The sequence below is a fragment of the Macrobrachium rosenbergii genome, unplaced genomic scaffold (genome assembly GCF_040412425.1).
Source record: "Macrobrachium rosenbergii isolate ZJJX-2024 unplaced genomic scaffold, ASM4041242v1 13909, whole genome shotgun sequence".
Taxonomy (NCBI): Eukaryota; Metazoa; Arthropoda; class Malacostraca; order Decapoda; family Palaemonidae; genus Macrobrachium; species Macrobrachium rosenbergii.
Genome location: NW_027100726.1, coordinates 520,762 through 533,642, shown reverse-complemented (window position 1 = coordinate 533,642; position 12,881 = coordinate 520,762).

The window sequence follows — 12,881 nt, the reverse complement described above, 5'->3', positions numbered from 1 at the left end:
CGACCAAGGGCGTAATTGGAGTAGCGTAACCAAGTGGTAATGCTTCTCTTCCAGCAGCCCTTTACGTAAATACTGAAGGCGCCCCTGTACTTTCGGAGATAAAGTTTGGGACGTAATATCTTCACTCCCCTGCATTCATCGGGATGTAAGAGTTCGTTCCCTTCTTGGGCTTCCGCCCTCCGTTTATAGGGGGCATCACTAATTCCTTCCTACTTATACTGAGTGTTGCTCGCTGCCTGAGCTTGGAGAATTATGGGCCAGGTAGGAGGTTGTGGGCGTCGTCGATAAGTTCCGCTTCCACGGCGCCCTTGGTGGCTTCCCCTCCGTCCTTTTTTCTCTTCCCGTAGGTTATTCCTACTCCCCTTTAGTAGATCTCTCTCCTTGGCCTTCTTCGCTCGCTCGTCGGGCGAAGACCAGGGGTGGGGAGCGATCGGGCGACCTCTTGTAGAGTACCTCCTCCCACTGCGTAGGGTAGTTCCACTTGTATCGAGAGGTGTCTCCCTCTACTAATCATCTTTGCTTTTCTTTCAGGTTGACAGTGAGCATCGCAGACACAGCAGTAGTTGGCTGGATATATCAAAGGATATCTTGCATGAAGCAGTCCCGACATTCATTCAGTGTTGCTTTGGGATCGACCACAATACCTGGTTAGATGACATATTTCCACGTCGGGATCGCTCTGACTCTGTTCCCACCGATGTGGATCGATCGCTGTCATTGCTGGTTTTCATGTATGCTGTTGCAATGCCTCCTGCATATCTGTGGTCCATCTGCTCCTGCTGTTCCCTGTGTTATGCTCTTGTCAACTCGATGAGTCTCTGGGCTGCCCTTCCTGGTCTCCTGCCGCAGCCGCCCTGATCGTTCCTGTCGCTGCTGGTGACTTTCAAGTGACATTTCTGTCCGTTGCCGTAGCTCCTGCCTTCCGAACCGCTAACATAGCTCCTGCATGGGCTGTCCTGATCATGCCCGCTACTTCTCCTAGTGGTCGTGCCTGGGGCCATTTCCATTGTGTTCCTGTTAGCTGCCCTGGAGGTTTCGATGTCTGCCATCCTGTAGATGATGTCAGTGTGAAGGGGAAGGAAGTCGCCTTGCGGAAGTGACGTTCCTGACCGTTGCAATAGCTCCTGCCCTCCGAACCTCTACCGTAGCTCCTGCATCGGCTGTCCTGATCATGCTTGGCGCTTCTGATGGCGGTCGTGCCCTGGGCCACTTCCTTTGTGTTCCTGCCAGCTGCCCCAGAGGTTACAATGTCCGCCATCCTGTAGAAGATGTTGGCGTGAAGATGAAGGAAGTCGCCCTGTTGAAGTGATGTTCCTGGCTGTTGCATTAGCCCCTGCCTTCCGAACTGCTGCCGTAGCTCCTGCATCAGCTTTCCTGAGCATGCCTGCTGCTTCTCGTGGTGGTGGTGTCCTGGGCCGCGTCCGTTGTGTTCCTGCCGGACTGCCATGAAGATTACAATGTTTCGTGTCCACCACCCTGTACAAGATGTCAGAGTGGAGGTGATGGAAGCCGCCCTGTGGAAGTAGCCACCGCCTTCTTCATCTTAACTTCGATTTCATCTTCTGCTGCGTCTTACCTTCCTCTCCCAAGGTCCAAGGGGGTCCCGAGAATCGGACAGACCTCCGTCGGCCGGAGGAGAGGAAGGCTGCTTCTTCCCTTGATGCCCTTGGATGTCTAGGGACTGCCTCCTTCCGAGGAGGCAGTGGGTCTCTCGTTGGCTCTTCCTGACCTTCGGGTTAGGAAACCGATTGGCATAGCCGTGGGTTTTGTGTTTTGGAAGCTGCGGGCACGCAGACCTGGGTTTGCGATCCCGTTCCCAGTCCTAGAGGTTCCGCCTCTAAGACGGAGGCTGCTTCGGGCGCTCGTTCGCGAGCCGTTCCGAGTGCTCGAGATTCTGTGGAATATCAGGTATCCCGATCTGGTCTGGAGAGATTTTCCTGGTCCCAGTTCGGGAGCAGTGTGAGAGAAAGGGCCGAGGCACCCAGGTGTCGCGGCTCTTCCTGCCAGCACCGCAAGCACTCCCTGAGTGCTTGCCAGTGCTCAGTCGGGCTCCCAGCCTGGTGTCTCGATCCTGTCGGTTTGAACATCATAAGAAGCAGGGAAGAGATTCCCTTTGGGAGTCCTGCAGGACTTCTAAGGGACTGACTCTCTTCCGGGAGACAAGTTTCTCTCATTGGCTTTGCCGCCCTCGGGTGGGAACCGATTCACATTCTCCTGTGGGATCTGCATTTCGGGGGCCACGAGAGCGGTGCCTCTCGAGGCCACGCCCTCATTGCCAGTCTTGGAAGTCTGCGTCTAAGGCTGGTTCTGTGCTTAGCTCTTTCGATCTCATTGGAAACAAAGCAGCCACTCCCGATTTTTGGGAGTCTTATGGGTGGCTCGAATTCTATGAATCACGAGCACTCTCCTTACGAGAGGCACAGGATGAGAGAAAGTGCCGAGACACCCAGGTGTCTGGTTGCCAGGATACCCAGGTGTCTGGGTGCTGAGACGCCCTGGTGTCTGGGTGCCGAGATGCCAGGTGTCTCAATACTGCCCGCCAGCTGCTTCGGTTGCTTGGCCAGGCTTCGTTCTTGTGTCTTGAACTTTAGGGTTCGAGCATGCAAGATAGCAGACACAGAATTCCCCTTTGATCCTTCTTCTCGAGGGGCCCCGGCCTCGAAGGAGTTTAAGAGTTCGGGAAACTAGCAATTGTTCAGGGTAGACGAGTTCCGGCCTGCCCAGTTCCGATTGTGTTCGCACGATTGGCTCGGCTCGGCTTGGCCCCCGGTCGCGCTTACGAGACTGGCTCGGCTTGACTCAGCTTGCCAGACTGGCTTGGCTCGGTTCGGCTCGCCCCGCCTGCCTCCCAGTCCGCCGCATACCAACCAGCTGGATCGCATTCACGTGATCGGCTCGGCTCTGCTCGGGTACTTGGTTTTTTCTGATTTGGGTTCTCGGCTATGTTCAAGTGAACTTTTTGCTCTTCCCAGGAAAGTGCTTTGCCACGGCAAAAGTGCTCTTCTTCCCCCTTGTGGCAGTAATCTCCTTCGGTTGATTATCGCTCATGGTCTGCCTCTCCTGCTTATCTTACTGGCAGGACAGGTAGGGATACTCTTTCTCCTCACCTGTTCCCTTCTCCTCTCGGTTGTGCCGAGAGGCGCGAGACGGACAGAGAGAGCTCTGACGAAATTATCTTCGGAGTTCAGCTGCCTGGCGTGCTTTGGGTGTTGGTCCCCTGATTCTCTTGTAGTATAACCAGGTAGCTGAGGAGGGTTTCATGGGATCTCTCAAGGTCTCCCTCCAAGGGGAGAGGTACAGAAGTTTCACGCTTCAGAAACAGCGAGGGTCTTCCTCTTCATGTTACGATCGCCCCCGTGTTTTCTTAGAACTTAGCGCCGATTCGTCGTCACGAGGATCCTTGGGACAGGACCGCGGCTCCCCCAATGAATAACCTTCATCACTCACAACCCTTGCAGTTCCCGAGGGGCTGAGAGTGTTGGGGACCGCCGCGGTCCTGGCTTCTAAGAGCGTTCTCGACCTGATGAATTCTTTCCTTCGAAGGAGTTAATTCAGGTCGAGACACCAAGCTTCTACCCCTGCCTCAACAGAATATGAATTCTTCTTGCCTCGGAGGGTCTTGCTGACTGCAGTTTTGTGGGCAATTCTGGTGCTAAGAAAGACTTTGTCCCAATTCGGATCTCTGGTTTTGTAAGTCCCGAGTTGACTCGACCCTTAGGAATGAACCTGTACTTGGTTCTGCCTTTCTCTTTCAGAGATTTGCCAGATACCTCGGTAATCAAGGTTCGTACCAGGGCACTGGCTTGTCCTTTGGACAATGGCCAAGACCTTTGGGTCTTAGTCATCTCAACTCGACCTTGAGTTCAAGCCAGCCACCCTCAACTCCTTAGCTAAGAAGTCTTAGGTTTCAGAAGAAGATTGCAACTGCTGATGCCTGGACGAAATGATACTTATCGAATCTCTGGAACTGGCAGCAACATTGCCAAGACCTGGGAATGGATTCCTTCAGGAGAAGTATCTATTTCCCTTAGGTCTCGGCAATTCTTTCCATCGAACTTCCATCCCACCTCCTCTCCCATGCTCCCGATTTGGGAAATGCCAGCCCGGCTAGAGCTAATTGGCTCGGTACCCTGTCATCTTGCAGAAGCTTCCCCATGGTGCAGAATGGAAGTCTGCTTCCATTCCTCCGTCCTTCTTTCCTCTTCAAAGTATGAGGAAAGAGTTAGGCTAATGCTTGATTGAAGGAACCTTCGAATATGCTTGCATATTCCCCTCACATCTTGTGTCGACTTACTTGAAGTTGTGTGACTGAGACAATTAGTACCTTCTCATCACTGTCCTGGGCTCAGGGCAGCCTTTTGGCCGTCCGAGAATTCAGGATGGGTTTTGCTGCACTCACTGGTTTCGTTGAACAACAAAACCACAGTACTGTAGTGGCATTTGTCGACAAACAAGAGGCAATAGGTTTTTCCTCCTGTTTCATCTCAACATTTGCAGGTACTCGAGTGTTGTTCTATTGCACACTCGACAGCTCAGTTAACCAGATGCATTCCTGGTGGGGATGTATTGGTAGGGAAGCCTGGCCTCGGGTTTGAGTGATCGGGACGGAACACGCTGCTCACTCTTTTCTTCACGAAGATTCATGCAGAGACTGCTGGACTGAGAAATCCCTACCGTCCTTCTGTTGCCTCCCTGCACACAAGTTGGTAGTTTTTTCTCACTCCTTCATACCAGACCAGGGGCCGCTCTGGTGAGGCATGTTGTCTTTTTGGGGAAAACTCGATATCGACGTTTTTTCCCTCCGTATTTGTCTGTTTCGCTAGAGGTTCACAAACATTGCTCACCCCGAGTTACAGACAAATACTTGAAGACTTCGCCTTCATCCGACCTGATTGCAGGGGCATCGAGAAGAATTCCGCTTGACCCAACCTCCTGTAGCAGCTACACAAGAAGAGGTTCTTGAGGCAGTACATCCCTGTGTGTTCAGGACTGGGAGACTTTCCAGCTTTCCTTGCAACCACAGGCTTTCTCACCGAGCGACAACAGATATAGCTGGATATCCCTTGAAGTCCTCTACAACACTGTCCCAGGGGCTGGATCTGTCTTCGCTGGTGGTGTCGTTGTCGAAACTTCTTCTCGGGTCAGAGTCGCTCATCAAGTCTGGACTTCCTCGTCTTCTCCACCGATGGTTGCTTCTCTCCCTTTCATTTGTGACGAACATAGGCCCTTGTGACCTAGTCTTCTATCTGAAGTAGCCTTCTCTTCAGTCAAGAGTTAGCTACGGACGAGAAGCTTCTTCAGTCGTGCTATCCCAGGGAACTATTTCCTGGGTGGCATGTGACTCATTTAGGGTTCCTGTCTGTGCTCTGCACGCACCTTACTGGAGTTGTCGGATAGAGACATGCCCTCTTAGGACCATCTTTCACCTTACCCTGCCATTGGTGTAGAAGATGGAAGAACAGGGATGAGGATCATACCTCGACTCCTTCTTGGATGTCGTAGGTGGACTCCGAATCCATTGGCATCTACTGTCGGGTTCGAGTCCTTGTTCCCCTCCTCCTTGGACTTTGTGTCGATGATCCAGATCATTCGTTACTTTGTCCTAATAGGGAGCTGTGGTACTTATCGAAAGGCTTGACATTCCTAACCTGGACGTCATCAACGTTTTCACTAGTACTGTCTCTCCCAAGGAAGAAGTGTCTAAGGACACATCTTCCTCCTGACTTCGTGAAGCAATCAAAGGAGGTATTTGGCAGCTGACGACAACGATACTGGTACCTTCCACTCGAGAGCTCACAAAGTGGATGGCTTGGTCCATCCCTCGCATTCCGGAAGTTTCTGTCGGTCTGGAAGCAAGACGTGGTCTCTTAGACCACACTCTTGTCTTCTTCCTACGGTCTTGCCCACAGGCCCTTGGAACCCTTTTTCCTTGGCTCTGTGGTGGCTGCTCAACAAGTTGTGTTGTCTTATCCAGCTCCTTCAAGAGGACGAGTAGCATCTCGCCTAAGGTGTTGGTTCTGGAAGTGAGAAGGATTCTGAGAGTGACTGGCCTCTCTTCCTCCTCCTTTCCCATCCTCCAACTTCTCCTTAGGGATGAGAATAGGACTCGAACCAATAGCTGCTGGAACTGGCACTGATGCGGTAAGACTACACATCGAGTACCTGTTCTATTTTTCTTATAGAATCATAGAAGCAATTCCGCTCCTTCCTCTGGCAAGGGGAGGAAGGAGAGACTGGCAATAAGGGAACCCTATCTCGGCTTTTCCTTATTGCCTCCAACTCTAGATCCTTCCAGCTTATTTCGTAGGAGTTATGTTTCCTCACTCACGTGAGAAGGTCCAGTATCTGACATTTGATCTTGCAGTTCCTACACTCTGATCAATATGTCAGAGGCACAGTACTCCTCCTCCTTGCTCTTTTGACCAGGAGGAGTAGCCCAGGTGTGCAGAACTCCAGTCAGTTCAGGAGACTCACTCAGATTCCTTCCTCCAACCAGTGAGTCTTCCTAATGTAAAGGACCGAGGGGTTGTATATTGTGTCGGAACAAATAACAATTTTTGAAAATAAATTGTATTTTTCCTAACTATACAAACCTAAGGTCCTTTACATTACATACTATGCCCACCTCATGCCACCCCTCAATCTGAACCTGGACCGAAAGGCAAGCTGGAATGTTTACATGCGGGTAGGTGGGTATTCTGGCCTACCTGGTGGTAGTTACTGCCTAACCACCTTGCTCAAGAGTTTAACAGCTGTTTCCAGCCAGCCTAAAGGACCTCTGGGTTTGTAAGTTAGTAATTACCTAATGTAAAGGACCTTAGGTTTGTATAGTTAGGTTCCAAAAAATACAATTTACTTTCAAAAATTGTGATTTGAGGTGGTTACCTTAGTATAACAGTTGTTAACACACAAATACAAACCCTTGTTTGTAATTGTGGTTACGATCTGATACAAACTCATGATTTGGATAAGCCTTTGTTTTTTCTGGATTTGTCGTGTTTGTGATGATAAGGACAAAAAATGTGGCGCGGTTTGTCTGCTGTAAAAGTGTGGATTCTAAATGACCCCCACTCCCTTTGCTTAAAATGTAGGAAAGGAGCAAGGACCCCCTGATTGTACTGTTGATGATCCCTGCAATGAGTGTAGGCTTTGGTCCCCGAGTAGTGGGATAGGTACTCTCGGTGGCCCAGATACAAACGTAAGGAGACTAAGGCGTCGGAGGGGCTGTCTTCGGCTCCTTCAACTCCGATAGTTGCTAATCCTTCTCCGTCGTATCTGAGTCCCGAAGGCCTTCCCTTACTGGCCCTTACCAGCACCGAATCTATCTCCCTGTCCCCTGTGTCTGCATCCGTGGTCACAGAGGAGGCGAGATCGGTGGACCTAGCCTACACTCCTCTCAGTTCCCCCCCCTCACCCAGGGTCCCTGATCCCTGAGTTGGGGGGGGGGAGGGCCCTACCTGCCTTTGTCTTCCACAGGGTTGGTTCCTTTGCCTGGTTTGAGTCAGGCGTGGGAGTCGCTCGGGATGGTTGGCAACCCTGATCTTCCTTCGCTCCTCGAGCATATCAGCTCTGCTGTGCAGGAGGGAGTACTGCTCCCCCCCCCACTACCCACGCGGTTGAAGTTCTCATGACCACCACCGTCACTGCTGTGCTGCTGAGGAGTGTGGTGACCTCGGTGGGAACACATCATGCCTATGGTGCAGTTCCTACTCCTGCCATCTCAGTGTTGACACTTGCCGGTCTGGTCTGCTCGGTCACTCCGCTGCCTCCCAGCTATGCTCTCACGCCTCCTGCCTCGCTTCCACTGTTACCCGTGCCTACTCCGGACCGCACAACGTTTCCTGTGTCTCCAATTGTTCCTGCCAGTGTACGCCCTCAGCATGAGTCCCTTCAGACTGTTGCCCCTGCTGCTGTCCCTGCCCCAGTTCCTGTCGACCCCTGGTCTGTCTTCAGTAAGCTGGGGGAAGCAGTCTTGTCATTGCTTGAGAAGAAGAAGAAGAAGCGAGCTCGTCAACCATCCCCATCTTTGTCTTCATCTTCGTCATTGTCGTCTTCATCCTTGTCTTCGCCTTCGCCTACCTCTTCCCCTCCCTCTTCTAAGTCCAATTGGGCTAGGAAGGGGAGGGTGGATCCCTCTCCCCAAGAAGACTCGATCTTCTAAGGTAGCACAGTCTCTCCTCGGGAAAGACTGCTGGGTCTCTCGCTGGGAAGGGTACCTCAGTACCCTCCTCAGATGTTTCAGGAGCTTTGTCCTCCCGGACTGGATTCCTGTTTGTCACCTCCTAAGCAAGCGTCGCCATAGGCACGGTCTCCTATGGGAGACCATGCAGTCTCGACTTCCGTAGTGAGCTTGAGCACGAAATGGGAGGAGGGGAAAAGCCTTCGGGCTTCCTCTCCACCCAACCCGTCATCCTTGCCCAAACCGGACAATGGATCGGCAGGAAAGGTGCCCAAGGACGTCTTGACTCCGAAGATGTCGGGAGGAACCATGAAGGGGTCCCCGCAGCCTTCTTCATCCGTTTCGGCAGTCCGCGCCCCTGCGTTGGTCTCCTCTGCACGCCCTAGTGTGGAGCCCATCCAGCGTCGGAGCGTGGATCTGCTGTGAGGAGACCGTCCCCTGATCGTCATGACGGTTGCTCGCCCAGATGAGTAAGTCCATCTAGGTCCTCTCACGATCCTCCACTGCGGGTTGGAGATTGTGAGGGGTCTGTTGCCTCCACTGGTTATACCAGCGGACGCGACGGTAGTGTTCGCTCTGCCTCTCCCACCTCCTCAACTTCCTTGGGATTTTCTGGGAGGAAACGGGGTCAGTAGGATTGCTGGGGCTGAGGCCCTTTGGCAATCAACATCAGGCACGTCTGGTCCTTCCTCGCTCCAAGTGAGCAAGAGTTCGCACGCCTAGGTTGTACAAGGCAGAGAGACGGGATCTGTCTCGGGCTTTCCTGTAGGTGGGGCCTTTCTGGATGACCGTCTCTCGGAAGGTCCTCTTCCGAGAGATCCAGACACTCTGGAAATGAAGAGGGCCTTTTGTCGAGGTCATTGCGCTAATCCATCAGCACAACGGTATGGAGGAACCGCTTCCAACTCCATTGGAAGAACGGTCGTCCAGGTTGGAGGAGTTCTACGCTTCCAAGAGGGAGCCCAAACCCTCCCTTGGCCTACCATGGTCTCCTTTGGCGGACAGTGTCCTCAAGCAGGTGAACGACTTGGTCTCCAGACCATTATCTTCGCTTCGCTCGACTCGCTCCACCAAGCTGTTACCTCCCCGTCTCCCAAGGCAGAAGAGATACTACATGCCATCGGAAGGAGCATTGCAGCAGAAGGTCGTGGAACAGGGACTAACTCGTCTAGCTCCTGGTGCCACTTCAGCTCAGCTAACGGGGGAGCAGGCACTTCTCACGCAAGCTGAGCTGAACGCTTTGGAGGGTATGGCTCTGTCTGCCCTCCAATCGATCTCTTGGCTCGACAACTGGGCCTTCGCGTTCTTGAGAATCGCGTCTTTGTCTGGTGCTCAGATCGAAGACCTGACCTTCAGGAGTCTTTGCCAGTCTGGGGTTAAGGCTATTTCCTTTATAACCCACCAGACGGCAAACCTCAGCGGAAACCTGGCACTGAAGAGTAGGGATGCGGTGTTATCCCGGATCTACAGATCAGTGGGCGCCGAAACTGCAGTTTCTCTGCGCAATGGACCCATTCTGGTCTCCACCTCCCTCTTCCCCAGGGGAGAGGTGGACGCTGTGGTGGACAAGAGGAAGGCCGACAAAGGCGACCGTCTTGTCCACCAGGCAGCGACGAAAGGTGTTGCGCAGCCTTCTCGTCCTGCGGCCCAGTCTGTGAACCAGGCTAGCACCCCAGCCCCGAAGAAGTCTGGTGCTTCGACCGCCACTCGGGGTAAAGTCCAGACCTCTGCTTCTTCGCCTCCGCTGAAGGAACCACAAGGGCTCTTTCGCCAACCTGTCCCCCCCAAGAGGAAAGGTAAGGCGAAGAAGAAGAGGGGAGGGGCTCACTAGGGACGGCGAGCCCCTCAGATGCTGCCGTCGGTGGGGGGTTGCCTATCAAGCCATTGGGCAACGTGGTCGCGATACGGAGCGGAGATCAGGGTGGTGGGTTTCCTCCAGGAGGGATATTCTCTACCCTTCGAGTCGCTGCCTTCCCTCACCGACACTGGTCCAGTTCCCATCTTATCTCCAAGACCCCCTAAAGAAACAGGCCTTCTTCAGGAGGTCAAAACGATGTTGAGCAAGGGAGCCATCGAAGTGGTCGAGGATCGATCCCTGGGCTTCTATAGCAGGATCTTTTTCGTGGAGAAAGCTTCCAGCAGGTGGAGGCCAGTGATTGACTTCTCTCCCCTGAATTGTTTCATTCGCCAGACACGGTTCAAGATGGAGACGGTGCGAACAGTACTGTCGGCCATCAGGGAGGGCGACTTCATGCTGACGGTCGATTTGATGGACGCGTACTTCCAAGTGCCGGTCCATCCATCATCTCGTCGGTACCTACGCTTCGTCTTCAACGGAGTGGTCTACCAATTCAAGGTTCTGTGTTTCGGACTGTCGACCACTCCGCAGGTGTTCACGAGAGTGTTCACCCTCTTTTCAGTTTGGGCCCATTCGCGTGGGATACGTCTGCTTAGGTATCTCGACGATTGGTTGATCCTGGCAAGCTCCCGCTTGCAGTTGCTGCAGGACAGAGATCGCCTCCTCGAGTTGTGCCACGAAGTAGGCATCGTGATCAACTTCCGAAGTCAGATCTCACCCCCAAACAGAGGACTCAGTACCTGGGCATGCTGATCGACACGGCAGTAAGCAGAGTCTTTCCTTTTCAGGCTCGGATCGGCATGTTCAGGAAGGTGGCGAGGCAGTTCCTGGCGAAACAGGACCAGCCAGCTCAACAGTGGCAAGTCGTGATCGGCCACCTGTCATCCTTGGAGAAGCTCGTTCCACACGGTTGACTCCACCTTCAGTCTCTCCACTGGAGACTTAGGGACTTCTGGGATCAGTCTCGGGAGCCCCAGTTGGTTCTCGTTCCCATCTCTCAGGAGGTGAGAGACGATCTCACCTGGTGGATGGACGACAGGAACCTCTGCACAGGGACACCCCTGTCCTCTCGCCCTCCTGACATGCTTCTCTTTTCAGACGCATCGAGGGAGGGCTGGGGTGCACACCTGGAGGAGTTGCTGTCTTCAGGTGTGTGGGACCAGCACGACAGGCGCCTTCACATCAACGTCCTGGAGATGAAAGCAGTGTTCTTAGGTCTACAGTGCTTCCAGGACCGTTTGATGGGACACTCCGTGGCATTGATGAGCGACAACACGACCGTAGTGGCATACGTCAACAAGCAAGGGGGTCTTGTCTCCCGTGTTCTCCACGCATTGATGCTGCAGGTGCACCAATGGGCAGTCGCCCACTCTGTGGAGCTGTCGGCCAGGTACATTTCAGGCAAGAGGAATGTCCTGGCGGACAGACTTAGCTGTTGGGATCAGGTAGTGGGGTCCGAGTGGTCCCTTCATCAGAGTGTAGCGGACAGGCTCTTCGACCTGTGGGGGTGTCCAGTAGTCGACCTGTTCGCCACCAGGTACAACAGGAAACTACCAACCTTCTTTTTCGTCGTACTGGACCCTTGGGCAGCTGCGGAAGACGCCTTCCAACACTGGTGGGACAACCTCGAAGTGTATGCCTTTCCCCCGTTCTGTCTCCTTCACCCAGTACTCATTCGGGTTCTGGTGTCGACGAACCTTCAGATGATCCTGGTTGCCCCCAAGTGCCCGAAAGCCGCTTGGTATCCAGACCTGCTGGCTCTGCTCTCCGAGGTTCTGAGAGAGCTTCCTCTCTGGCACAACCTTCTTCGTCAGCCGCATGTAGAATGGTACCACCAGGCTGTGGCCTCCCTGTCTCTTGTCGCCTGGAGGTTATCCACCATCTCCTGCGAGCGAGAGGCTTTTCTCGCTGAGCAGCGACAGAGATGGCAGGATACCTCAGGAAGTCTTCAGCAGCGGTTTACCAGGGTAAGTGGGCCGTCTTCTGTGGTTTGTGCAGTCGGAGCCACTCTTCAGCAGGTAGCAGATTTTCTTGTCTATCTTCGTCGGGAGAAGCTCCTATCAGTTTCAGCGGCAAAAGGATACAGGGCAGCTTTAGCCCTGGTCCTAAAGTTGAAAGGCATCGATATTTCGTCCTCTTTCTTGCCCACCCAGGGAACTCAGGCCTCCTGAGTGGGATGTGTCTCTCATTTTGTGGAGCCTGACTCGTGCCCCATACGAGCCACTGCAAGAAGCCACATACAGGGATCTGACTCTCAAGACTGTCTTCTTGCTAGCTCTGGCATCAGCGAGGAGGATTAGCGAGTTACAGGGACTTTCCTTTGCAGTTAAACACTCAAGGGGGTGGGCATTGGTGACGCTCGAATTTGTCCCAGAGTTCGTAGTAAAGACTCAAAACCCAGCAGTCCCTAACGCTCAGTTTGAGTCTTTCACGATCCCATCCCTGAGTGACTTTGTAGATAATGACCCTGTCAAGTTGCTACTCTGTCCTGTACGGGCGCTACGGCGCTATCTGAAGAGAACGCGGTGCCTCAGGCCTGAGTGTCGGCGACTCTTCGTTAGCACCGGAACCCCTAAGAAGGAGATGTCCAAGAACACGATCTCTTTCTGGCTTCGTGAGGTTATCAAGAAAGCATATGCAGCGGCTGGGGAAGTTCAGCAGGTACTGAGGGTGGGGATGTGGTCACGCCAGACCACATTCACCTCTTTTACCTACGGGACGTTACCCATCGGTCCTTGGATACCTTCTCCTTGGGGCCAGTGGTGGCTGCTCAACAAGTTGTGCAACTTACCCAGCCCCTGTACAGTACAGGACAGAGTTGTGTCTCGTCTGTTGTACGTGCAT